At 40.4% G+C, this 26,712-nt stretch overlaps 2 protein-coding genes across 2 annotated transcripts in view; one reads left to right on the top strand and one right to left on the bottom strand.

The window, feature by feature from the left end:
- Hmg20a (high mobility group 20A) overlaps window positions 1-13,222 on the bottom strand; it is a 73,971-nt gene extending 60,749 nt beyond the window's left edge. The window contains exon 1 of the mRNA XM_021172497.2: window positions 12,910-13,222. The gene's annotated coding sequence lies outside the window, so the exon portion shown is untranslated. The remainder of the gene's footprint in view (window positions 1-12,909) is intronic.
- A 467-nt stretch (window positions 13,223-13,689) lies between these two features.
- Peak1 (pseudopodium enriched atypical kinase 1) overlaps window positions 13,690-26,712 on the top strand; it is a 215,836-nt gene continuing 202,813 nt past the window's right edge. Inside the window, exon 1 of the mRNA XM_021173067.2 lies at window positions 13,690-13,905. The gene's annotated coding sequence lies outside the window, so the exon portion shown is untranslated. The remainder of the gene's footprint in view (window positions 13,906-26,712) is intronic.

Here is a 26,712-nt window from a genome sequence, read left to right as displayed (position 1 = left end):
CCCCCCCCACACACACACCTTGATTGGTATTGCTAGAGGCCTATATATTTTCTGAAAACTTTCAAAGAACAAATTTTTGGCTTTTTGTCTCTATTTAATTTATTTCTACTTTTTACTATTTCCCTTCTTCAACTTGTTTGGGTTTGGCTTGCTACTTTTCCCTAATGACATCATTAAAGCACTGATGTTTGATGTTTTTCTTCTATAATACAGGCACTCAAGGCTGTCAATTCCTACTAACAGCTCTACCTAACTTACATGTAGCTTGAGGTGTTGTGTCTTCATTATCATTGTTACCAGTGTGCCTCTAATTTTCTCTTTGCTCCACTTACATTTATTCTAGACGTCCCATCATTTCCCCTATGCCTCTGCAATAGTTTTGAATTGCTGCTTTAACAAATCATTTAAGACTATTAGCTTAATGTAACATAAATTTATTTTCTTGTACTTCTCGGCCCTGTGTAGCAAAATGCTTTGAGGAAAAAAATAAACTTAGAATATTGGCTTCTTATGCTTCTCTGTGGGAGTTCACCCTCTTATGCCCTTGCTTTTGTGGGTTCCTTTCCCAAAGTCCAGTATTTCTTCATTTATGATGGCTAATACTGAAAACTTACCAGCCCAGAATCACCGGGGACAACTCTCTAGCAGGCCCCTGAAGGAATTTCTAGATTAGGTTAATTGGGCTGGAAAGACCTATTCTAATGCTGGAGGCAAAATTCCACTGAGCGATCCCAGATAACTAAAAGGTTTGGTCTCTCTTGGCTTCCAGATGTGGACGCAATCTGAGGGTAGCCTCAAGCTCTTGCTGCCAGGCCTTCCCTGAAATGTTGGACCACATCCTGGAGCTGTGAGCTCCAAGGCCTCCCTTACTTAAGCTGCTTTGGTCAGGAGTTTTGATGCAACAACAAGAAAAATAATTAACATACCTTGTCCACGAGACCTAGGGTAGCCCTGCTTCTACAGAGGCCCTCTGTTAATCTGACAGATTGTTTAATCAAGACATTTAAGCATTCTTTCCATTTTTCTCTTATGAAAGGTGGAAAATAATAGCTTCAACAAGTTTCTTGTGAGAACATGAAAAATTAAATGTAAGATGTATGACAGCAAAACCACTGAGGGCTTATGATGAGTAGACACTTCAGATCAATTTAATAAATAGCATTACCTCTTTACTTTTCATAAAATTTCATTATTTTTCATTATTTTTATCCTCTCTCTCTCTCTCTCTCTCTCTCTCTGTGTTTTACATATGTGTAGATGTAAAAGAACAACTTTCAGGAGGTAGTTCTCACTCTCCACCAGCTGCATCCTGGGAATCATCCTGGTCACCAGGCTTAGCCATAAATACCTTTACACTGAGCCAGCGCCCCACTCCCGCCTCTTTCCTTTGTAAGATCACATACTAGCTAGTGACATACAGCTAGGATGTGACTCCAGAGCAGTATTTCTCAGTAACAATGCTTTCTGTAATACTGTTTCAATACTGTCCCTGACACAAGGAATCAACCAGTAACTAATTATAATAATACAAAAATATAACCTTTAGAAATACATGTTAATCCCAGTTTTTCTATTTTGTTTTCCTCTATATTTAATTTTCTCCTTTTGTAAAAATGTCTTATTAACATCTTTGATGTATTTCAAAAGAAATCACTGGGGAAAATAAGAAGATATGTAACATTTACTTAGCCACTTGCTGGATACTTATATGTTTTTACTTTTTAAATTTATTCGCTGTTATTTTTGTGTGTATATGTAGGGATGGGTGCACATGTACATGTGTACACACGTGGAGGGGGGGCCAGAGGTTGATATAGTTTTCCTCAATTTCTTTCCATATAATCTTTTAAGATAGGATCTCTCTTGCAAGCCGAAGCTTATCCATTCAATTAAGATTGGTTGGCCAAGACGTCCCAGGATTCCTCCTGCCGTCTCCCCAGGCTGGAATCTGGGACTGCAGGTAGCACTGCCACACCCAGCCTTGAGGTAGGTGTCAAAGATCGACTTTACAGACTGTTTTCTTCCCAGTCTCTCAATTGTTTTCAAGACAATGTATCAATGATAACATTTTATGTCTTCTATCTTTTGCTGCAATATTTTTCAGAATAAATTATAAATGTAATTATTGGCTTAACAGTGTGGACGCTTTATTAATGCTGATACCCCAGGTACACTGCTTCCCCCAAAAAGCTGTAGTAGTTGTGATGTTACCAAAAACAACAATTAAAGGTTTAATTATGAGAACAGAAATTAAAACTATAAAGTATAAAAGTAAAGGACACATGGAGATGAGAAAGCAGTAGGAGAAATGAATCGAGGTTGAGAAAGACAAGTTGAAATAGTTGGATATCTTTTTTGTGAAGCAGAATATTTCAATTGAAGGAGAAGGGATACAAGAAGAGGCCTAGTTTTATTGAAAATGTAAATGTTTAAATACAAACACAAATATACACCATTGTCATCAAGGAACATGGTTCAAAATTAGTTTCAAAGATCTCTATTCCTTATTCCCCAACAACAAAATCTATGTGCAGGTAACATAAACCTATCTGGTTTATCAGGATTCAACCTAGTTTTCAGTTACCAGTTGTCACCCTAACCTCTTGCCAAACATTTAGTAATGTGTTTTGTGGACCTTTATTATTGTTTTAAGGTATACAGAGAAATGATCTTTTGACCATTGGGGGTGGCAGTGGTGGTGATAGCAAGATGGTTTAGTGGGTAAGGACATTTGTCACCAAGGCTGATGGCCTGAGCTAGATCTCTAGAAGCCACACTGTAGGAGAGAACTGACTCTTACAAGTGTCCTCTAACCTCCATGTGTATGTCCCTTTGACTCCCCCACCAATAAAATGAACTGAAGAGCCAGGTCAGCATGGTGATGGATGTGCCTCTGCTGCACAGTGGCTTTCATGCAGACAGTGCTCTCAGTTTTGTGTTTGCTGTATAGTTCATCAGATAAATGCTTTCTTTTCAAATATGTATTTTTTATTTTTTCTCCCTTGGATAGTCTCTCCTCTCCCTCTAACAGCAAACTTCCTTTTATCCTTTCTCCCTGGCCCTCATTTCCTCCTGCTGTCTTTTCACTTTTTAGTTATTCTAACTTCTTTTACTTCACATTTCCCACCTTAATATTTCTGCCCCCACTTTTGTTGTCGAGAGCGGTGGCTGTTGTAGTTGCACCTGGCTTTACTGTACTTCTATGTATGGCTTGCTTCTACCTGTCCATGTTTCTGTTACTTGTTTCCTCTTCCTCTATAAAAGTGGACCAGACACTGAGCTGAAAGGATGCAGCAGGGGCTTGGCTCAATAGTGAGGTGCAAAATCTGACTATCCCCTATTTCAAAAGAAGGAAGGAAGGAAGGAAGGAAGGAAGGAAGGAAGGAAGGAAGGAAGGGGGGGAGAGGGAGAAACAAATACACAAGCATAACAAAAAAAATCTCACTGGTAAAGACGTGCACAGATTGAGAGAGTCAAAGGGTAAGAATCAGTATATCAAGGGAACAGAAGATGAAAACAAGCTAGCACAGCTATTCTGATAGGCAGGAAAGTAGATTTAAAGTAAAATTAGTCTCCAGAGATAAAGAAGGCCATCCCATATTAATAAGGGGGGCCAGTTCAAGAAGATATAACAATTGCAAATAGATATGTACCAATTACTGAGATCCAATTTCAGGCAACAAATATTAATGAGCAAAATAAGATCACATAGGTCCTAATACAAAAATAGTGGGTTTCAATATCCTACTGTGTTATCTACCTACCTATCCATCCATCCATCCATCCATCTATCTATCTATCTATCTATCTATCTATCTATCTATCCCATCCAACCATCCATCTATCTATCTATCTATCTATCTATCTATCTATCTATCTATCTTCTATCTACCTACCTAAATTTTTTTGACACAAGATCATAGTTACTATATACTTACTTACACACACATTTACTAGCTTAAGGCTGGCCTCAATCTTATAACAATCCATGTGTCTCAGCTCTTGAAGGCTGAAATACAGGTAGGTACCATTTTGCCTGGCTTTTAACTCACATCTTTAGATAGGTCACCTGAACTCAAAACGAATGGAGAAAGTTCACAGTTATAACATGTAATAAACCAAGTGTGGTTTATACATGCCTATAACCTCAGCAATTGGAAGGGAGAGGCAGTAACATAGGGAGTTTGAGGTAAGCCTGGGATACATGAGACTCAAAAAAGCAAAAGTCAATCAGCCAGCCAACCAACACCCAAAAAACCTTACAGCATAGATCAAATGGGACTCAACAGATAATATGCAAAATATTCCATCTAAAATGTATACAGTATACATATTTCTCAGCAGTTCAGGGAACCTTCTCTAAAATATACTCCATTGTAGATTTTTTTTTTCTTCTTGACAAAGGGTTTCTCTGTGTAGCCCTTGCCATCCTGGAACTTGCTCTGTAAACCAAGCTGGTCTCAAACTCTGAGACCCACCTGCCTCTGCCTCTTTAGTCATAAAATAAATCTAAACAAATACAGAAGAAAACATTTTGGGGGATCTTATCATAGTAGAATAAAACTAAAATCAATAGCAAGTAAAAACTTTGGAAGCTATACAAATACATCTGAACAATACATTCTTAAAAGGCCAGGGAAGAAAAATTTAAAATTCCAAGTATTAAACAAAAGAAGTTAGTTCTTTGAAAAGATAAACATTAACATATCCATAGCTAAACTCATCAAAAGAAAGAAAAAACTCAAATGAGTAAGGTTAGAGATGAAAAGGAGGAGCTAAAACAGACGTATGAAAACTAGTATTCAATACAATTAGGAAATCTAGAAGAAACTGATAAACTCACAAACACATTTGACATGCCAAATTAAATCAAAATGCTACAAACAAGTTGAAGAGGCCCATAATAACCAAAGAATAAAAAGTCTTACAAGGAAACAACAGTGTCTCGAGATTCACCACCAAATTCTACCAAACTTGTAAGGTAGCACTAACAATGCCAAATTTCCCCGCATGAACACTGCTTAAACTTTCCTACAAACTACGAAGGGAAGGAACACTTACTTTACAAAACTATCATTGTTTTGATGCCAACATCGGGTAAGTATACAACAACAGAGAGGAAAAGAATACACTGAGTTCCCTGATTTCTTAATAAAATATCTGCATATTGAATTAAAGAACACAGTAAGAAGATCATACACAGGCCAGAAGAGGCTCACCTGATAAGGATGCTCCAAGACAAAACTTGACAGCACAAGTTCAATCCTGGAACCTATATGGTGGGGAAGGAGAGAACCAACTCCTACAAAATGACCTCTAACTTCTCCATCTGTGTTCTCCTCAAACAAAATAAATAAATTCATGGGCAAGAAGAAGATCATGTATCATGGCCACCTTGTTCAATCCTAGAGATATAAACTGGTTCCACACATTCAAATCACTATGTTAAACAAGGTTTAATAAAAGCTGTGAAGAATCCAGAAATAGAAGAAAAAGTATTTCAGCAAGGGAGTTGTGGCTCAAGCCTTTAATCTCATCACTGGAGAGGCAGAAGCAGGTGGATCTCTGTGAGTTCAAAGCCAGCCTGGTCTACAGAGCAAGTTTGAGGATAGCCAGGGCTAGACAGAGAAACCTTGTCTCAAAAAACCAAACCAAACCAACCAATCAACCAACCAACCATGTCTCTCCCCCACCAAACCAACATATTTCAACCTATAGCCACTGTTATACTAAATAAATAAAAAAAAACCAAAACCACTTTCTTTAAAATCAGGAATGAGACAGGGTGGTCCCTTCTGATTTTTTTCAATACAGAACTCAAAGCCTTAGCTGGAACAGTAGACAAGGGAAATAAATAGAAGGGACACAAGTATGAAAGGAAGAAGTCAATTTTTTTTTGTATAGCAAAGAAAACAGACTACAGAATGGGGAAAAACCTTTATCAAATATACATCAGACAGGAAATTAATATATGTAATATATAAGGAACTATAAAAATTGAACGCTGTAAAATAAAATCACCCAATCAACAAATAAACTAATGAACTGAATAGATGTTTCTAAAAAGAAATACAAATGGTCCATAAATATTTGAAAAAGCATTCAGTATCTTAGGCTTTCAGAAAAACAGACTTGTGTTGAGGGACAACACTGGCCTCTCTTTCAGAAGACCTGGGATCAATTCATAGCATTTAATGGTGGCTCACAATTGTCTGTAACTCTAGTTCCAGGGAACCGAATACCCTCTTCTGGTCTCTGTGGGTATGTAGGCAAATACTCATACACACAAGAACAAGAACAAGAACAAGAACAAGAACAAGAACAAGAACAAGAACAAGAACAAGAAAAAAGAGATCTGTTTTAAGATTACATTTCACTCCCTTCAGAGTTGCTATCACCAAGACAACATCAACCAATGTTGGCAAGGATGTGAGGGCTTGACATGATTTAGAATCACTTGGAAAGGGAGCCTCCATGAGGACTGTCTAGATCACGTTTACACTGTCCATGTGTTTATCTTGCCCAGGGGGAAGACCCACTGTGGGCATTCCCTGCATCACTCCTGAGCAGCAGTTTCTTGGCTGTATATGAGGGGAAAACAGTAGACACTTGCATGCAGGTGTGCTCCACTGCTTTCTACGTTTGACTGTGGATGCAGTAGGAAGAATTTTTTCAAGCTCCTGCTACTAAGACTTCCCTGCCATGATGGGCTGTAACCTGGAACTGTGACCTGGACACACCCTCTCTCTCAAGCTGTTTTTGACAGCATTTTACCACAGCAACAGAAAATGCTCAGTGGAAAAAGCATTTGCTATTCAAGCTAGAGGACCTGGTTCGTATCCCAGCAGCCACGTAAAAGCCCAGTGTGGTGGCCTTGCAGTAGGAACAGAAGGCAGTGGTTCTCAGGGGCTTGCTGACCACCTGAAATTGTGAGCTGGCTCTAGGTGTGGTGAGAGACCTTGTCAAACAAAATACAAGTTAAAAAAATGGATGGAGAGTGGTAGAAGTTGTAATCTAACATTGACCTCTGACTCTGCAAGCATGCATGGGACACATGGACACATACAGAAAGCTAAACAAAACAAAAATAAAATTTCCACATGACTTGGCCATACCAATCTTGGGTACATAACTAAAAATACTTGCACATTCATGTTTATTGCTACACTATACACTATACAAGAGCTAAGCAATGGAATCAATGTAGTTCATCAACTGATGAATGGATAAATAAAACGTGGCACATATATACATAATGGGATTTTATTCAGGCATGAAGAAAGAGATCTGAGCAATGCTGAAAAATGTCCAACTCTCAGTCATCAGGGAAATGTAAATGAAATTCCATGTCATCTTTGGCAGCAAGCCTATCATCAAGAAAGCAAAAACAAAAAGCAAACAAGCAAAGACAACTTGGAATGGTGGTGAACGCTTAAATCTCAGCACTTGGAAGCCAGAGACAGGTAGATTGTACGAGTTTGAGGTCTGGTCTACGTAGAGAACCCTAGGCCAGCCAGGGCTACATAGTAAGATCCTGGATCAAAATCCACAATAAAATAAATAAACAAACCAACCATCACCCCAAAACAGAACTATCACATGATCCAGCTATAGTACTATCTATCAACATTAAATATTACTTATCAATAAGGAAGAACAGAAGTTGTTTTCACTTAAGATCATTATGTTAAGCAAAATAAACCAGACTCAGAAAAGCAAGTATATATTTTTCTCATTTGTGGATTTTAGGTGAGGAAGAATACATGACAACCTCATGAGTGAAAGGGGGACCAGGAGGAGGGGATAACAGAAGATAACGGGGGTAAATATGATCAAAATGTTTCATTTATGTAAAATGCTTATAAATCTGCTTAGTTTCTGTGTTTGGACTGAAGGGAAATCTCTCCCAATACAATATGTGCTGACCTTCCTACCCCTCACTTAGATAACAACTGAGTCCACATGTAAATTACAAACTACGTTTTTTCTAACACTGATTGCATAGATTGGTTCTCATATCTATGATCACATATCAGGTATTAAATATATAACAGTAACACCACAGAATGCTTACAAATGGGAGCATAATGATTTAGCCACACATTACAGATGTATGAGTACCTACTATATACTGGTCATAGTCCTTCATGCTGAGCATAAATAGTAGATACAGGTTACATATGAATTTCATTACAACCCTAGTATCAATTAAACTCTATAAATACTAAGTCAATGCCTATGAGTGACATGGTTCCAGGGATGAGAGCAAACCTAGAGATGAACAGGATATAGTTTATACAGCCTTTTCAGGGGGACATTTTCTCTACATAACAATAACAACAAACATTAACAACAGGAGCCCGAGGATTAATAAATTGCATCAATAAATGCAACAATAAAGGTACAGAACACTTCGCAGGATCAACAGACTTCTAGAACATAAGTAGTTTGGAAGTGGACATCAGAACATATTCCCTGTAGGTGGTACTTAGAGAGAACACGAGGGTAAAATGCTGATCAATGGGAATTTCCAGGAACAGTGACAGTATGTCAGAGGATAACAGGAGCAAAGTGAGACAGAAGCAGAGGACAGAACTTCCCTTTGGCCAGCATCCAGTTTCAAATGTACAGACAGATGATGAAAGACATGCTCACAGTGCGAGAGGCCTGAGTAGTTAGCAAAATGAGGTGAAGGTCTTCCTAAAACAATTTACTTTGATGACTCTTTCATTCCCCTCCCCCGCACCCCCCCCCAAACTTTCCTATAAGGTATAATTTGTAAAACAATCGAGATTAGTGGTTTTTTTCTTTCTCACAAGAAACAAACACAATTCTGACTACTTAGTGAGCATGCTGACAGAAGACAGAAGGCAGGATGTCAATGAATCAACTACAATATTCTGTGTGGCTTAAGAGAGGTGGATCCCAGCAGCCTGCATAGTTGAGGCAAGCCTGGGGTTAAACAATAACATTCATTAAGCTCCAACCCCAGGACTACACCAAGTGATTCCCAGTAATTCCCCCTTTGACCAAGGAGTCACATTCAGATCAGGAAAACTGAGGCGCACAGACGCTAACTGCTCAAGCTGATGAAGCCAATGAAACACAAAGACTAGCTTTGAGTCTAGGCCTTTCGGAGCTCCAGTTTTCCCTGCCGTTCACTCAAACACGGTACAAGGCAAGTTAAGCAGTGAGACTGTGAAGCATGTAACAGCAAAGGAAATATTCAAAACAAGTTCTACAATGGCTTAGAAATCAAGAGATAGCAAACTTAGGGATACATCTTTGTCCAGCTTGAATAGTGCTGATAACATCTCATTCAAAAACACCAAGCAAGCAAAATTCTAGCTTTGATCTATCAGCTAGGAAGTAAGCCCCAAGAGAAAAAGGGTATTTGTATTTTCTGTACTTGGAAGTGAGAACGTGACTGATACATAGCACGATTCAGTGTTTGTTGAAATAATGAAAAACCATGTAAGCTAAATTTTCATTTGAATACATATGAAAGTACAGAAATAAAAGACAGCAAAGAAATAGGTACAATCATTTAAGCTGCTCGACTGCTCCTTTTAGCCCTCAGCTACAAAGCAGAAACCAAAACCACCACCACGGAGGTACCAAGTGAAGCCGCAGGTTATAGCCCAGGTATAACACACGTGCCAGCTTTACAGGCCAGGGTAAACAAAAGGATGTGGCGAGGCGTTTGTGCTATGTAGCATCTGTGCAGATAATCAAATTCCAGTGAGAGGGGCTCCAGGATTCTGGCTTACTGTCTTAATGTTTCAAACTGCTCTGAGCAGTGTATGCCATGCCTGCTTTCAGGGAAAGAAAATAGTTACTTAATCTAAATACTCTAATCAACAACTTCTCTATCATAGAAGTAACAGTATGCTTGCAAATGGCTTTTCTTTTCCTAATTTTGACACTAGGGATAGATTTTTAAAAAGCAACAATGGGGCATTACGGGGAAAATCCCTTGGGAGGAGATAAGCCCTTCCACAGAAACACTCTTTAAAGAGGAGGAGGAATAGGCCACGTCGGCTTCCTTTCTCCATTTTTCAGCAGCGTACCTAATAATTCTTCTTTGATGGGACCAATGAATAACCGTCACTTAGCACAAAGCATCTTCCTGATAGGTACTTTCTATATTGCTTTCTTCTCCACAGACAGTTCTTCAAGCTGCACATGCCTTGCCACAGCAATTTGTCTTCTTTCTATTACCTTGCATGCCTCCCACAGAATATCTTCAGGATCAATTTCATAAACTCCTTTGCTTTCCAAAACTGTTCCCAGAAGGCAGTACTACTGAACCGCAACCAACATTAAGACGTCATTTTCTCACTTTCTCGATTAGTCCCTCTGTGTTCCAATTCCTAACACTGGAGTTAACGGCTCAGGGTGACTCTATCTAGCCTTGTGCATTCATGGAGAAGATACTGCCCACTTACTTCACAGCCACTGGGTGCAGTGTACATGTCCCTAGCCTCTATTAATAACCATAGACAATATTTTTCTTGTTTTTTTAAAATTAACTATGGCAGCAATTTTGTAGCCTTTCAAATACTGATTTTAGCACCTCAGAAATGTTGTTTTTGGTGCTGCTGGTGGTGCTGGGGCTGAAATGGAAGCCCCTACATAGGAGGCAGGTGGTGCTCTAGCACTCAGCGCCATTCCAAGCCAGCCAGACTGATAGGTCATTTATTTTTGAGATAGGGTCTCACTGTGTTCCTCTGGCTGGCCTGGAACTCGCTATGTAAACTAGGTTAGCCTGGACCTCACTGAGATTCGCCTGCTTCTGCCTCCTGAGTGCTGGGTTAAGGGCATGCACCACCAAAAATTAGACAGGTTGGGTTTTTTTTTTTTTTGTTTTTGTTTTTTCCTGTTAGTACTGGTGATCAAACCCCAAATCCAGAGGCTCATATTACATACAGTAGACAAGTGCTCTACCACTTAGCTATACTTCCAGCCTAAGAATAATTCTTTCCTGTTAATTGAAAATAGATTTTGTTCATACAACATATTTTGATTAGTTTCCCCACTCCTGACTCTTCCCATCTGAACTCAGCCCCTTTCTGTCTCTATTAGAAAACAAACAGGCATCCAAGGAAGAATACAATAAAACACACTATCAGAATAGGGCAAAACAAACAAGAAAAAGAGCCAAAGAAAAAGCACACAAAACTCATATAGATGCAGAGACACACCCTAAACCCAAATTGGAAGCCGTAACATTTACACGAAAAACATAAGGTTAAAAAAAAAAAAATAAATGGAACCTCCAAAGATTTGCTGAGTTCGTTTTGTGATGGCCAACTACTGATGGCCATGGGGCCTACCCTAAAGAGCGTTTCTTCTGTGAGACTACTTTGGAGAAAAGTAATTTTTCATTTGTAAATGGCTATAAATTGGAGATAGCTTCTGGGTTAGGGATGGGCACATGTGTCTACCTCTCTTTTCTGCTCTAGGACTCCATGTGGTGTAGACCTGTGCAGCTCTGTGCCTGCTGCTATAGTCTCTGTGAGCACATATGTGTGCCAGTCCTGGTGTTTCTAGAATGACCAAGAATATTTTTTTAATGTTCATGTTAAGGTTAAAGTATTTTTATTTTCACATTTAGTTTAAAATATTTTCTATTGTAAGTGAAAACTATGAAATTAGAAATACATGCACCTTAATATTGGAAGACAATGCAATTTTTGGTTCACCTGATAGCCAAAGTTTTTATAAAAACCATTCCAAATACACTGATTCTGCCAACAAACATACACTTGTATACTGTGTTGCTGGACGAGAGAAGCCAAGGAATCAAAATAGTTGCTTATTACTTCAGATACAGTTTCTTATTTGTTTGTGTGTGTGTGTGTGTGTTTTAAAGCAGAATAGAGAAAACCAGAAAGTTATGTCTGCCTCATCTTTAGTTCTTTCCGAGAGACATTTTCCTCTCACTCAGTATGTCAGTTGAACTTGCCATCCTTTGGCCAGGTTTTAAAACCATAAATAGACCTCATTTTTAAATCAGTGACAAACTCAAATTACAAACAGGGAGATACCATAAAATGCATCTTTCATAAACATCCCAAGAAAGCTACATGAAAACAATACTAAAGTGGATGATGTCTTCTTCAGCATGGGTGAATCCTTAAGTCCTAAAGGAACAGTTCTAAGTATGTAACACATTAGTGCTCTTTACGAAGGTAACATCAAATCGGAGTACTACAGTATGACACACTCTCCCTCTGCAAACATGAAAATGCCCTGTAATTTGTGTCAACTATTCGGTACTCTAACTTAAAAACTACCTCCTTAAAAGAGCGGCTAAGGAGCTCCTGTTCCGTGTCTAGGTAGAGCCTACACTACTTCATTCAGTTAAGGACAAACTTGACTTGGGTGCAAGGGTGGGCAATTCACAAGTCAAATAACAAAGTATGTAATCTTGCAGAGAATTTTAACAAGGTGCTTAAAATTCTGTGGAGACAGCATTAAGACAATCTTGCTGGGGAGAGATTTTCTAATTTACACACAGAAACAAAATACATAAATTCTGATCGTGGCCTGGTGATTATCATAATTTGGGGAAATAACCGAACTTGTGACTTGAAAATACAACCCCAAGGCTGTAGGAACTCTCTCTGAGAATGGCACAAACCAACACCTTTTCTGGCTCTCATCAACACGGGAAGTGGCTTGGACACCCCCCAAACATCATCCTACCCCCACAGGAAGTGAGTTACAGTTCCCCCTCCCCTATGACAGCATGTCTCCCTTCCCCCAACCGGAAGTGAGGCGCCCCCATTCAGTGGGCCTTAAACCAAGACAAACCAATAACAGCAGCAGCAAAAGAAGGATGATCTTCAAAGGGGGAAGGACATCTCGACTGTGGCCACCCCCATGCTCGTCTTGCTTACTAACCTGCTGACGGCAGGAGCAGGCAGGGGCCTGGGGACTAATGAAAGTCCCTTGCACAGAGGACAATTCCCTCAGCCCCTCGCAATCGCCTTCACTCTTCACTCCGTCGTCTCACAGCTTGACAGAAATTCCTCCGCAGTACTTTATTTTGGTGTCTTTTCTTACTCTTTACCTAATCACTTAGTCACCTCCAGATAGGTAACTTCTTTCAACGTGGTAATACTGAGAATTGTTCCGTTGAGGAGAGACGTGAAATGTTATACCCGATACTTTCAGAGAAATGAAGGGATTATTTTGCCCAATGCGGCGAAGGACTACGTGACCACGCAAGGTGAGACACACTTTCGCGAAGGTTCTTGGGAAATGTAGTTTTCATTTTCATTGCTACGGCTCTCAAAAAATAGTGGGACTTAAATTGTTAATTACTGTATACTGGACTCTTAGAGAATAGTTATTCTGTACTAGACGAATGGCTGACTTAAGGTGATTCGGCCCCGAAAAAAATCCAAATCTGCGCAGTTTCTTTCCACTGGCGTTTAATTGAACCCAAATTCCCCGTCACATGGACTCAAGGTCCCCGCCGCCCCGCCCCCTGGCTGGCTTTGGCTCCACCCCTCAGCCAATCAGACTTTCTCTAGCTCTTGTTCTCCGGATATTGGCACTCAGGGAGGCGTGGCCTCTTGTCAACTCCTCCCATGGGGCTGAGAGTAGAGCTCCGAGACCGCCGAGGTTTGGTGCGGGCACGCGCGGGCGAGCGCGCGCGGTCTGAAGAAGTGAAGCGGCAAGGGTGCGCGCGGCGGGGCGGCGTGCAGGGTTGGGAGGAGCAAGCGGACTGGTGGGCTGGGCGGACGGAGAGCGGCCGGGAGCGCGCTGTGGACTCCGCGGCCGCGAGTAGTTAGTTAGTTGTGTCAGTTGCTCGGTGGAGGCGGCCGCGATCACCAGAAAGGGGACGGGACAGGAGGCAATGCTGAATATCGCAACGGCGTGTGCTCCCCTCAGGTAACGGGGGCAGGGTTGCCCACGTACCCTCCGGTCCCTTTCCCACACGCGCTGGCTTCTGGGGCCAGGGTCGCCGAGAGGTGAGGACGCGGACCTAGAGGGGATCGGGACTGGGTGGCGCCGCAGGGGCTCGGCAGCCCGTGCGTCCTGCGGGGCGCGGGCTGCAGTGCCCCGGCCACCCACGCGCCCCGCGGGCGCCGCGAGCCCTCTCATGCCCCCCACCGGCCCAGGCCTCGTTACCCTGGCTGCGATGGTCCCGGGAGCGCGGCGCCCCCCAGAGGAGGGAAAGTTGGAACCTGGCGGCTAGGGACTTCCCGGGGCTGGGCTGCGAGGCTCCAGGGGAAAGTGAAGCCTTAGAGGAGCTGGGGATGTGGAGGCTGGGGCAAGAAGGGCTTCTGCCTAGTCTGTATGGTCGCCTCACTCCCAGACTTGGGAGGATCAGGCTCAGCCTTGCCTCAGCAGTCAGGACGGAACCGGTGGCTCTGTGCCTGCTCACTTCACGCTCTGGCCAGTGAGCCCCCAATGCGCGCAGGCTTCCTAGGTTGCTTAGAGGTTTGGGATTTTGAAAGGCTGGGTTAGACATTTGTTTTTCTTTGCCCTTTGACTTATGGGTTCTTGCCAATTTCCTTTCCTCCTTCGAAGAGGACTACCCATCTGAATTGGGTCCCCTTCTCGTTATCCCCCATCTTATGTATGCTCCATTTGTTGGAGAGCTTGATTTTGTTCTTGGACTTCATTAAGGACTGCTGAGAGCAATATCAAAGAGTAGTCCGCCCTCCAGTCCCCCTCCCCTAGGCCCCATGTCTGCAGTCCAATTTTTAAGGACCCAAATTTAGGAATCAGAGCTGTGGAATGGAGTTATTGGGTGGCTGGTGTTGAAGGATAGAGATGAGTTAGAGGAAAACTATGATTTCATCTTTATTGGCCTTACTATAGAAAACCCAGTACATTTTTTTCTTTGCCTCTGTTGAATGTGGTAAGAGTACACTCTCAATTAAATACTTGGTGACTTACATAAAAGACTATTTTTAAGCCACTGCATGATGTACGTGAACTGCTTTTTCACCTGAGTCGGAATTGCTTTGAGTATTCTATTTGGTGGCCTATCTGTTGATTTGATCTTTTTCTTTCTTTCTCTTTCTTTTCTTTCTTTCTCTTTTTTTTCAGCCACACTGTTCTCCCTTTATCTACCTTGGCAAATTAAGTATGTAGTCAAGAGAACACATATTGCTCTCTGCAAAGAGGAAAAAAAAAACCAAAAAACCAGAAAGCTCAAACTTGAATTATCCACAAGGGTAAAACTTTCCATGAGCAATCTTGGATACTCACTTCATGATGGCTTCTTTTGTAATCTCAGAGCATTTTAGATCTTTCAATTCACTGACTACCCTAATTACTTTCCAAAGTGCCTGGCACTTTCTTTGGTGACTTTTTCAGTAAACTATAATTGCAGGAGAGGTACATTTTCTTGGCTTCCAAGTTAGGAGTTAATAGCCTTATCACAGAGATTAACAGTTAACAATGGAAGCAGAGTTCATACTACTGCAAGTGAGTTTTGGCAACGATCAGCTCACAAACTATGTGAAAAAACAAAGATCCCCTTCCCAGAGATGTCAGAGGGGAAGAAGAGAAAATATTTTATCGTGTCTCTATTTGGGAGAGAGTAGTATGACTATGTTATGTGGGGAAAGTGGCAAATTATTTTCTTTAAAGCTTTTTGATTTGTGGTCCTCCTTTCTCCCACCCTCTATTTAGGGGCTGACATTTATGTTGGGCTAGTTTCCAGTGTTGTAAGGCGTGTTTTGGTGAGAGGAAAAGATAAGCTTGCTTGAGTTGTTAGGGTATTGCTTATTCCTTTTGTTTGGTAATAGTGCAGAAAACTTACACAGTGGTGTTTAAACCCCATTAACATTCTGTCAGAATTTATTTTTAAGAGTCTGTCCTGAGGCCCATAAAGAAATAATGCCACTTCATAACTGTTTTCTGACAGTCACATTAAAAAGTACGTTCCTGAAATGCATTATATGTGAATGCATATAAACATTTATCTTTGTACATTTATGGTAATGTAAATATTTAAGTCGGAGAGCTTAAAAACTTTTATTTGCTTATTTGCATACATGCCTTTTAACAGCCAGCAGTGCCAACCATATTTGCCAAAGAAGTATCAGCCATAAATTCAGGCTTTGGCACATTTCATATAATAACTCTTCTAAATTGCTCCATGGTGAAGCATCATGAGATTAGCATTTGCTTCAGGAGAGAGATTTGTTGTTGTTTTTATCCGTAATGATGTGCTATTTAAGGGGAACAGGTGCTGGGCTCTAGCTGTTTGTGTTGTAACCTGCCAAATCCTACTCTTTTGTTGGATGGGTTGTTAAAGCAATTTAGGAACCACATTGTGGCCCCTGGCATGCCAAGTGTGAGTTTGAGGCTCCATATCACTTTTGCTAATCCCCATTTTTTTTTTTTCTTTCAGTGTAAGAGGCAAGTGTGGATGTGAACTTTATTTTCTCATTTGTCTTTTACTGTGATTCCTATGCCCCAGTCTAGAACTTCTGATACAGGCTGCCTCCCTGCTAGCTGGGTTTTCCTTGGAGAATTCAAATATTCTAGTAACTTTCAGGCCAAGTTCACATTTGTCTGACAAAAGACAAGTATTTGAGTGTCTTCTAAAGTGTTAGGCCTGGTGCTAGGACCTGAATATCTGTAGAATGATACAGTTTTTGTCAGCAGCTTATACTTTAGGAGGAGAGCTAACTGGTAACCGGTAATTATAATATGGTGTGATATAGGACAGGTGTGTGCCCAGGTGCCTGTGAATGAAAGCACAGGAAGGCTCGTTGACTCAGACTTGGATTCTTGACTGTGGGGGAAGTGCAGGAATCTTAGTGAGTTATTCACTAATCTTGAATAATATATGAATCAACTAAGTTCAGAAAGAGGAAACATATATTTATCCTCATGCAGTTGTATTAAAAAAAAAAGGAAACATAAGCCATGTATGTTAATTTGAAATTTCTAGTTTTAACAAATAAAAATTCAGATCAATATAAAGCGGTATACTAAGATATTTAATATTCTCCTTTTCATACAAGGTCTTAAGAATTTGGTGTTGCTTTTACATTTTAGCACATTCCAATTAAGACTAACTACAGTCATATACTCCCTTCTATACATCAACAGCACAGCTTTAGAGCAGAGGCAAGTGAAGTAAAAACTACTGATTATAAAATTCCCATCTTAGGAATTTTAGCTTCCAACTTGAAGGCTGTGAAGTTTTAGTTGAAAAGCAAAAACAGGGCTGGAGAGATGGCTTTTCCAGAGGACCTGGGTTCAATTCTGGGCACCTACATGATGGCTCACAAACATCTGTGGCTCTAGTTCCAGGGGATCTGACTCCCTCTTCTGGTGTCAGAAGGCATCACAGGCAAAACACCTTTATACACATGAAATAAACACCACCACCAAAACACTCCCCTCCGCCACCCCAAGCCACACTGCAAGCTTAACCAGAGCTGGCTTAGACCGATCATTTTGACAGAGAAATGAAAGCTGGATTAAAAAGGGGTACAACTAGCATCAAGAACAGTGAAAAAGCCAATCCTGGTGAGAAGTGACAAGGAGTGTAGAGGAGGAGTGGATGGATGTAGGAGAGATTTATGAAGTATTATCAGTAATTTGGACAAATAGGTTATAGGCTAGAAAAAATTGGGTCTGGTGAGATGGCTTAGTGCATAAAGGTACTTGCTGTCAATCCTGGCATCACATTTTCATCCATGGGATGCTCATGGTGGGACAGAACCCACTCCTCCAAATTATCATCTAGCCTCTAAATGCATACCATAATACATGCTTCTCTCCACAATGAATGGATGGATGAGTAGAGGAGGACTGAAGATTAATGATAGGGCCAATATCTAAGGGAAAGAGTCAGTCATCTATACCAGGTAGACCAAGGATGGAAACCTAAACTAGACCAAACTAAACCAGTTAACCAACTAATGAAGCTAGCAAACAAATAAACAAACAACCAGAAAGACTGAGAGGGTTTATCTGGAAACTGAGGGAGAATATTTCAAGGACTAGGAGCTATCAACTTGTGTCCTACCATGAAAGGGCAAGTAAAATAAAGTTTGAAAGAATTCTGAGACTTGGAGATTAAGTTGTCTGAAATAATTTAGAGCAGTTAGCTACATTGTAATGCATAGAGGAGGCTTGAAGAGTTTAATACAGCTAGGAGTTCAGCTAGTTGAGAAGGATACAGTGTTTTTCTTTTTCTTTATGTTTGTTTTGTTTTTAGAGACAGGGTTTCTCTGTGTAGCCCTGGCTGTCCTGGAACTCTGTAGACCAGGCTGGCCTCGAACTCAGAAATCCACCTGTCTCTGCCTCCCAAGTGCTGGGATTAAAGGTCTTGACTGGCACCTCATGGAACCCAGGCTGTTTGCTTTTTTTTTTTTTTTTTTAAACTAGCTGTTTCCAAAGCTGACCTTGAACTGCTAATCTTCCTGTCTCTATCTCCCAGAGTGTAACACCCTGTCTGAGCAAGAATAGTGTTTTTAACCAAGGACTCAGAGAAACTATAAGGAAGCCACATGCTGAAGAGTTAGAGAACCTTACCAAAAAAAAAAAAAAAAAAAAAGCTCTTATAAATTAAGAGTGTCTTGGGCATGCTCGTGTGGAACTGGAAAGTTTCAAAGGAAAGAGAGAAGAATGGGTGAAAGAGGAGAGGAAAGCACAGAGGAAGAATAGGGAGGAAGGTGTGAGCAGGGAGATGGGAAGGAAGGATATGAACATGAATATCCTGGGCAGAGGCAGAGAATTTGGCCCTGGGTGTCTTGGTTAAGATTTCTATCACTGTGATAAACACCATGACCAAAAACAACTCAGGAGGAAAGGGTTTCAGCTTAGTGTTCATCAGTGGAGGAAGTCAGGACAGGAACTCACACAGGGCCGGACCTGGAGGCTGGAAGCTGACGCAGAAGCCACAGAGGAGTGCTGTGTACCCGCTTTCTCCCCATGGCTTGTACAGTCTGTTTGGGTTCGCTCATTCCAGATGTAGTCATATTGCCAACCAAGAATAACCATCACAAATGGGAAGTACTATTTTCAGTGAGCAGAAGAGGAGGTAAAGACTGATAGATGGTGGGGTAAGCTTGAAACTGATGGGGAAAGGGAAGGGAAAGACTTGGTAGCATGTGTTGGTGATTTTGATCAGCCACTAAGAATGAAAGGGGTAGAACAGCTTGAAAAGAGTATGTGAGTTTGAAACCACCTACAGGAGAGACTGGAGATCAGAGAGCCAGATAGACAATGGCCAGGAAACTGAAGAATATTGAGGACTGTTTTGAGGTTGTAGACCTTGGATTTATTGACATAGTTGTTTTTATTTTTTTCTCAGTTGTATTCAGTCTGATTATATCAGGAGAATCTATTCAGTATCCATGAGACCCTTTTCTAACTATTATATCCCTTGTTTGTAAGATGAATAGTGAGAGTTCAAATCTTACTTGTAAGTTTCAGAGCCCAGGTCTCTACCAACTGCTGTCTAGATATTAGTTTAATGGAGATACCTCAAGATGGGGAATTAAGGATACTCAGAATTGTGACTTGTATGAAGAATTGAGGAGTCCATGATGGATCATGAGCAGATAACCTGGAGGGTTTATCTAATTGGAAGGCATGAGAGGATATGGGTACCATTATAAATCTAACCTTGGAAAGCATAGAAGGACTGTCAAGCTGCAAAGCTAGTGATGGGGTGAAGGAAGAGTACCTGCTATCTGCTGCACACTTGAGTACTTCTGATCCTAATCCTGAAGTACACAGCTTATATGCTTGCCTTTGTCATTCCCTCAGATGAGGAAACTGAGGATTCGAGAGGTTAAATAAGTAGTGAACCAGTATTTAAAGCCTTCTCATTCTCCAAACCATATAGCGCAGAGAGTAGAAGAAAAACATTGAGATATTTAATTTGGACCTCCTGAGGTATATCATTAGAAAATGTTTGTGAAGCACTGAGTGTGTATGCCAGGTACTGCTTTAGAGAAGGGGTCATCATAATGAACTAAACAAAAATTGTTATATTAGAAGATGGTTGTGCTAGAGAGAAGAATAAAAGGCTGTAGGGATGCCAAAAGGAGCAGACTTGTACTATTTTTTCCTGAGAAAGGTATTGATAGGTAGTGTCAACTTTGAACTCATGGTAATTCTCCTGCCTCAACCTCCTGACTGCTGGGACTAAAGGCATGCAACTACCATGTCTGGGTGAATTTCAAATCTCCTAATTAATTAACTAATTAGTTGTGCTTGTATATGTGTAGTGGTATACATATGGGAGTTGGTTCTATCCTGCCATGTGGGTCGAAAGGTCTGAACTTGGGTTGTTATTCCTGGTGACAGCACCTTTACGCACTGAGCCATCTCACCTGCCTGAGAGTCAGTTTTGCTTTGGGAGCTAAAGAATTGAGGATTCTTACATAGTTCTGAGCAGAAGGTTGATGTGACTAGACGTACTGTGTTTGTGAACGTTTTTTGTTTTTCTTCATTTAGATTACTGTAGTGGTTGTCATCTAGAAAGAAAAATACCAAAATGAGACCAGCTAGGAGACTTCCTTAAAAATTGTACTTATTGAGCTGGTTATGGTGGCACAAACCTTTAATTCCAGTATACTCCTAAGACAGAGGCAGGGGGATCTCTATGAGTTTCAGGTCAGCCTGGTGAGTCCCAGGCCATCAGGGCTACATAGTGAGAGTCTGTCTCAGAAACTCACAAATAAAAATTTTAGTTAAACTGGGGCTTGGGGTATAGCTCAGTAGTAGTGTGCTTGCTTAGCATATTCAAGGCCCTAGGTTTGATCTCTAGCACTGCTAAAAAAAGAATCTAATTAAGAGACTGTGGTGTCTTGCAGCAACCAGGGAATTATTGAAAAGTGATTAGAACTGGATTTTTTTTTTAGCTTTTTATTTTGAGAAAATTTTAGAATCATGGAGGAGTTGCCCAAATCCCAGAGTTTCTTTATATCAGTTTTTGCCAGCCTTAGCATGTCTGATATTTTGGACTGGATAATTCTTTGTTGTGGGTGTTGTCCTGGATACACCAGGAATTAAGCAGCATCTTGCTTGGATTTCTTTCCACTAAATGCTAGTATCATCTCTCCAACTTGTGACAATCAGAAATAGCTCCAGACAGTGGGCAAAACTGTTCCCATTATGAACCACTGACAAATGGGTATCACGGAATTTCCTCTGAAGCTAACATCTTAACTATTCAGAACAGCTTATCAAGCCAAGAGATTAATGTTGGTATGATGCCCCAACTTGTGTTTTTCCTTTTTGCATTCTGTTTTTCACACCACAGCTTATGTAGTTGTCAGTTCTTTATCTTGTCTATGGTGTGGCAGTTTCTTGTTCTTTTATGACCTTGATACTTTTAAAGACTACTGGTCAGGGGACGGGGCAGTTGGCAAGCTTGGTGAACTGTTTGTTGTGCAAGTGTGAGGACCTGAGTTTGGATCTCCTGAACACACATAAAATACAAAGCCGGCATACATATCCTGTGTGCATGTGTTTCAGTAACCCCAGCAAAGAGGGTAGGCCAAGGCGGACAGACATCTGGGCCTCACTGGTCAGCCAGACTCTCTCGACTGATGAACTCCAGGTTCAGTGAGAGACCTTGTCTCAAAAAACAAGCTGTGACCTCTGATGAATTGTCTGAGCAGATTGTTTTGCCCATTTTCCGTTGGATTACTTCTTTTCTAGTTGAATTTTAAGTTTTTCTTGTCTACTCTCAGAAGATATGTCTCATTAGTGTTTCCCCCAGATATTGCTTATCTTGTTATCTTGGTATGGATTTAACATAGCAGTATATTTAGTTTCAGTGATATTTAACTCCTCAGTTACTCCTTTCATTGGCTCTGCTTTTACTGTCTTTTGTATGAAATCATACATTTACTATTATTTAAAAAGACAAGTGGAGAAGCAATGGAGGAAGACAAACTGATGTTGATTTCTGGGTTCTACATACACATGTGCACCTGCATATCCACAAATTCACAGAGAATATTGGTCAGGCAATTTAATAGATTTTCTCCAATTGAGGATTGCTTTGTGTTTTTTCTTTTTACATTTTTATTATTTAATTTTTTTTTTGTTTTAATTTATTTTGTGTGTGTATGCAGTGGCATATTCCACAACAACACATGCAAAAGTCAGAGGACAACTTTTAAGTTTCTTTTCTAGATTTAGTTTATTTTATACATGTGTTTTCCCTACATAAATGTATGTGTACTATGGATGTGTCTGGTGCCTACAAAGGCCAGAAGAAGGCATTGGGAATTGAAGTTGTGGATGGTTGTGAACTACCATGTGGGTGCTGGAAAGTGAACATGGGTTCTCTGCAAGAGCAACAAGTACTCTAAACCACTGAGCTCTCTCTCTCCAGCCCTAGAGGGCAACTTTTGAGAGTTGGTTCTCTCCTTCCACCAGGTGGGATCCTGGCATTAAACTGAGGTTATAAAGCTTGGCCCCAAGATGAGGCAGCTGGCTCTGAATTGTGATACCTCCTACCATACTTAGAATGGTAATTAATTAATTAATGGCAGGGAGTCACTATAGCTTCATGGGTGGCCTGCAACTCATTGTGTAGATCAAGCTAGCTTCAAATTCATGGAAATCTGCTTCTGCCTCTCAGTTGTTGGGATTAAAGGTATGTACCACCATGCCCAGTGTTCTTGATTAGACTGGAAACTGCCACTCTCTTATTTCTGCCCACTGATTCTAACATTCATCAGTCTGTCTTGCTTGGAATAATTATCGTTGTGGTGTTTTGAAGATACTTTTGTATTTCTTTGATTTTCTTCCACATTTATTTATCACTTTTAAGTAATTTTATTTATTTTATGCGTATGTATGTTTTATCTGTATGTCTGTGCATCATGTGTGTGCCTGGTGCCTGCAGAGGCCAGAAGAAGGCGCTGGATGCCTGGGACTGGACTACAGAGCTGTCATGTGGGTGCTGAGAATTGAGGCTGGGTCTTCTGGAAGAGCAGCCAGTGAGTGCTCTTAACTGTTGAGCCATCATTCTGTAAAAATTGTTTGTCCCATCTGTCTCTAATCATGTATATCAGCTTAAATTCATGAGTATTTTATACTTACAGTTATAATTCACTACTATCATTATTCAAATTACTCTGGCTTTGGACCTTGGGAGCTCTTTTAGGTTGACCTCCATATCCTTTAATGCTCCTGTCCTTTGTGAATGTATGTGGGCCCACTCTGTTTTTCCTTCTCTAGCCTCAGAATCAGTCTTTTGTTCAATGATCCTAGTTCTTTTTATTGTATTTGGAAGTCAAGCTCTGAATGGTAGGTGTGCCCATCACTACTGTTCTGTCACAGCTTCTAGGCTTTGTCAGGAGTACACATGAAATCTCACGCGTCTGTTTTTATCTCTGTCTATAGAAACTTGCACGTGTCCATCAGACTCTGTAAGTAGGTATATTTTGATGCAAAAGGTTTGCTACTGATTTTGGATAGAATGTGATAAGCTAGTGATAACTCAGGAGTTTTGTCTTAAGCACCTAGAAGTTGGAGTGGAAAATGGTGCAGAGCAAACAGAGGAAGTTTCTGTGGAGAACCCAGGAATTTCCTTGCAGATTAGCTAAAGGTTTTGCTGTTTTTGTTTGTTTGTTTGTTTGTTTGAAACAAGGTTTCATTATGTATCCTGGGCTGCTTGGAACTTCTATGTAGACCAGGCTGGCTTCCTACTCGTGACGATCTGCCGGTGTCTGCCTTCCTAGCACTGGGATAGGAGACATGCATTACCACACACTGGTTAAGTGTTTGGAATGCTTAATAGACATCCTATCAGAGATGGAGATTCAGCAGTTGAACTTAACGTATCAAGCTAGAATTCACAATAGATTGTTCCAGGCCACGTAGATTGTTCTCAGTGCAGATTACATCTCCTGAAGTATGTGTAGCTAAAGAAGAGAAGAAATTCAAAGATGTACCAATGGTTTGTTTCAGTCAGAAATAAGAGGATAAGCCATTTGGCTGCATGTCTCAAACAAGATGAATGCCATATCTGTCATTACTAAATATTTATTCAGTACTTAATATCTTGAAAATACTGCGATATGTTAACATTGCTTCCTCCCTCCATAATGCACAATCTAGGAAAAGATAGACTATAGATTTACAAAGAATAGCAGTAGGGGGAAAATACCAGTTAATGGTATAGACATTAAATACTGCTGGAGCTTGGTAGAGAAAAACAGAAGAAACAATGAACTCCTTTAATCCTAGCACTCAGGAGACTGAGATAGGTGGGTATCTGTGAGTTTGAGGCCCTTTTGGTTTATTTAGTGAGTTCTAGGCAAGCCAGGGCTACATAGTGAGACCCTGTATCAAGGGGTGGGGGAAAGAGGAGAGAGAGGGAAAAAGAAAGGATGAACTCAAATAAGCTCCATTTGAACATTGGTGTAAATTTATGTCAGTTCTGAAATGTACCACGGTTTCATGTATGCACTAGTAATTATCAACCAGCAAAGAGTTCATTGTGTTTTGATTTTAATAACCATACCTATATTCAGAGGCTTTCAATCAAGGGCTCATTGCGCTGTGTTGGCTTCTGCTGCATTTGACTTTCATTCTATTTTTAGTTTTATGTGTATGAGCATCTTGCTTGCATTTATCTTTGTGCACCTTGAGTGCTTGGTGCTGGAGGAGGCTAGAGGTGGATGTCAGATTCTCTGGAACAGGAGTTAAAGGTAGTTGTGGGCTGTCATGCGAGCTCTGGGATTCGGACCTGAGTTCTCTGGAAGAGCAAGCAGCAGGTGCTCTTGATTTCAGAGCCATCTCTCCAGCCCTGCACTTGACCTTAACTTTTGGATCTCTGCAACTTTTTCACAATCAATATGATTTGATGTAAGACTGGATAAAAATCAAATTCCACATAAATATCAACCATCTGCTGGGTATGCTTATTTATTAAATATTATATCTGGATATGCTTTAATATCATTTAATTATTAAATATTCAACATTAATTACTAAAATTATTAAATGTTTAATAATACCTCATCTGGATATGCTTATTTATTAAAATTGCCAACTTCTTTCATAGATGGTCTTAGATATTTTACATTTATCATTGGATTATTAAAGTCAATGTAAAATACAATGTAAAAGTAATTCAAACATGTAGCCTGGTAAACCGAGGTTTTAGTAAAACATCTTTCAGTTTCTTTCTAGTAAAAATGGGTAGGCATTCATTGACAGTTGTTAAAAGGAGGCATCACCTGAAGCAGGGTAGTACTACCTATCTAGTAATTATTTAGGTGCCTGTCACTCTTCAGGAACTATAAGAAGAATGAGAGATTTAAGTACTTTGTAGGCTAGGGGCAGGTAATCACAGGACTGCATTCTTAGCTCTACCACCGAATGTTGGCAAAGCCGTCACTCATTTTTATGTCCTACTTTGTTGGATTTATTAGCTGTGAGAAACCTAAGCATACTTCTGTGCCGACTGGAATGGACTCTCTATGTGAAGTGCAGACAGCTAGCTCAGTCCCTGACACTTAGTAGATAAAGGCTTGTTGGATGAAGGGATCTCAGAGATGCTTGACATTTATGCAGTAAGACCTGAAGCTTTAATTAGCTTGTTTGAGACAATATTAGATATTAAAAACTTTAGTTGTCCAAGTCAGACTTTGGTCAAAATAAAATAAATGTGTGTGGTAACTCCCTCATTTTAGGCTCTGTAAACACACAATTACGATCTTTCGAGTAGCTCATAAACCCACCCTTCAGGAGTAGTCAAGGATTCTAATTTCTGAGGTATTGTCTTGTTAGCTATTTGCTAACTGTGTAACTTTAACTTAGTTTCCTAACAATGCTTCAGTCTCCTCATTGGTAAGATGGTGGTAGTGTTCATATTTATGTTATAGGGGTTGAGGTGAAATTAGCATATATGTCATAAACATATCCATATTGTGCCTACAAGCTGGATGAGTAAATACAGGGCCCACGTTGGCTCTGGTTGATTCTCACATCTGCCATTTGTAAGCTGCGTCCTTGGGAAAATGATTTCCTCGCTTTGCTTCTCCCTCCTGATTCTTTTGCCACAGCTAATCAAAGGCCAAGAGGGTTTCTAATGAGTTAACATTGGAAGTGTAGTTAGTACCACATATTTGTTAATGGTACAGGTATTATACTTAGAAGTAAATGAGACCTTGTAGTTTTCTAGTATACATTTATATTTTTATTCACAGCCCATTGGCTGTAGCACTTTTTCATTGTTTAAAGATAGGGCTTCCTTTTTAATTTTCAAAGTAGATTTGCTTACCTTATAACACGGGAAGAGCAATGGATGATTCAACTCTTAAATGGTGCAATAACAGACATCTGAAAGGATGCAAACCTGCCTTCCTCACAGGTGTGGGGCGGTACTTGGGACTTTATTGGGTAGGCAGTAGGCGGAATGGTGGGAGTTTGTGTGAAAAGGAAGACTTAAGGTATTGGCGAAGCAGTAGAAAGCATTTTGCTAATGCCACCCATTAATAATCTCTACCTTTGGTTGCCAGTGGTAACCACAGTGGTAAACTTTACAACCAAATATTTCAAGAAAACGCCTGGATTACAAATGAGCTCTTCATCTTGAAGTTAAAAGAGCTTGTTGGTTTCCAGATTGCACAAGGAAGTTAGTGCATTGAGCGATGAGAGGGAGAGAGGAGAGCCCTGTCATTTGATAACCTTTTCTGCTCCACGCTGTGTAAGAACATATTTAAATCGCTTCTTTCCTGCTCC

Source organism: Mus caroli, chromosome 9, assembly GCF_900094665.2.
Source record: "Mus caroli chromosome 9, CAROLI_EIJ_v1.1, whole genome shotgun sequence".
NCBI lineage: Eukaryota > Metazoa > Chordata > Mammalia > Rodentia > Muridae > Mus > Mus caroli.
This window is presented reverse-complemented; position numbering and strand designations above follow the sequence as displayed.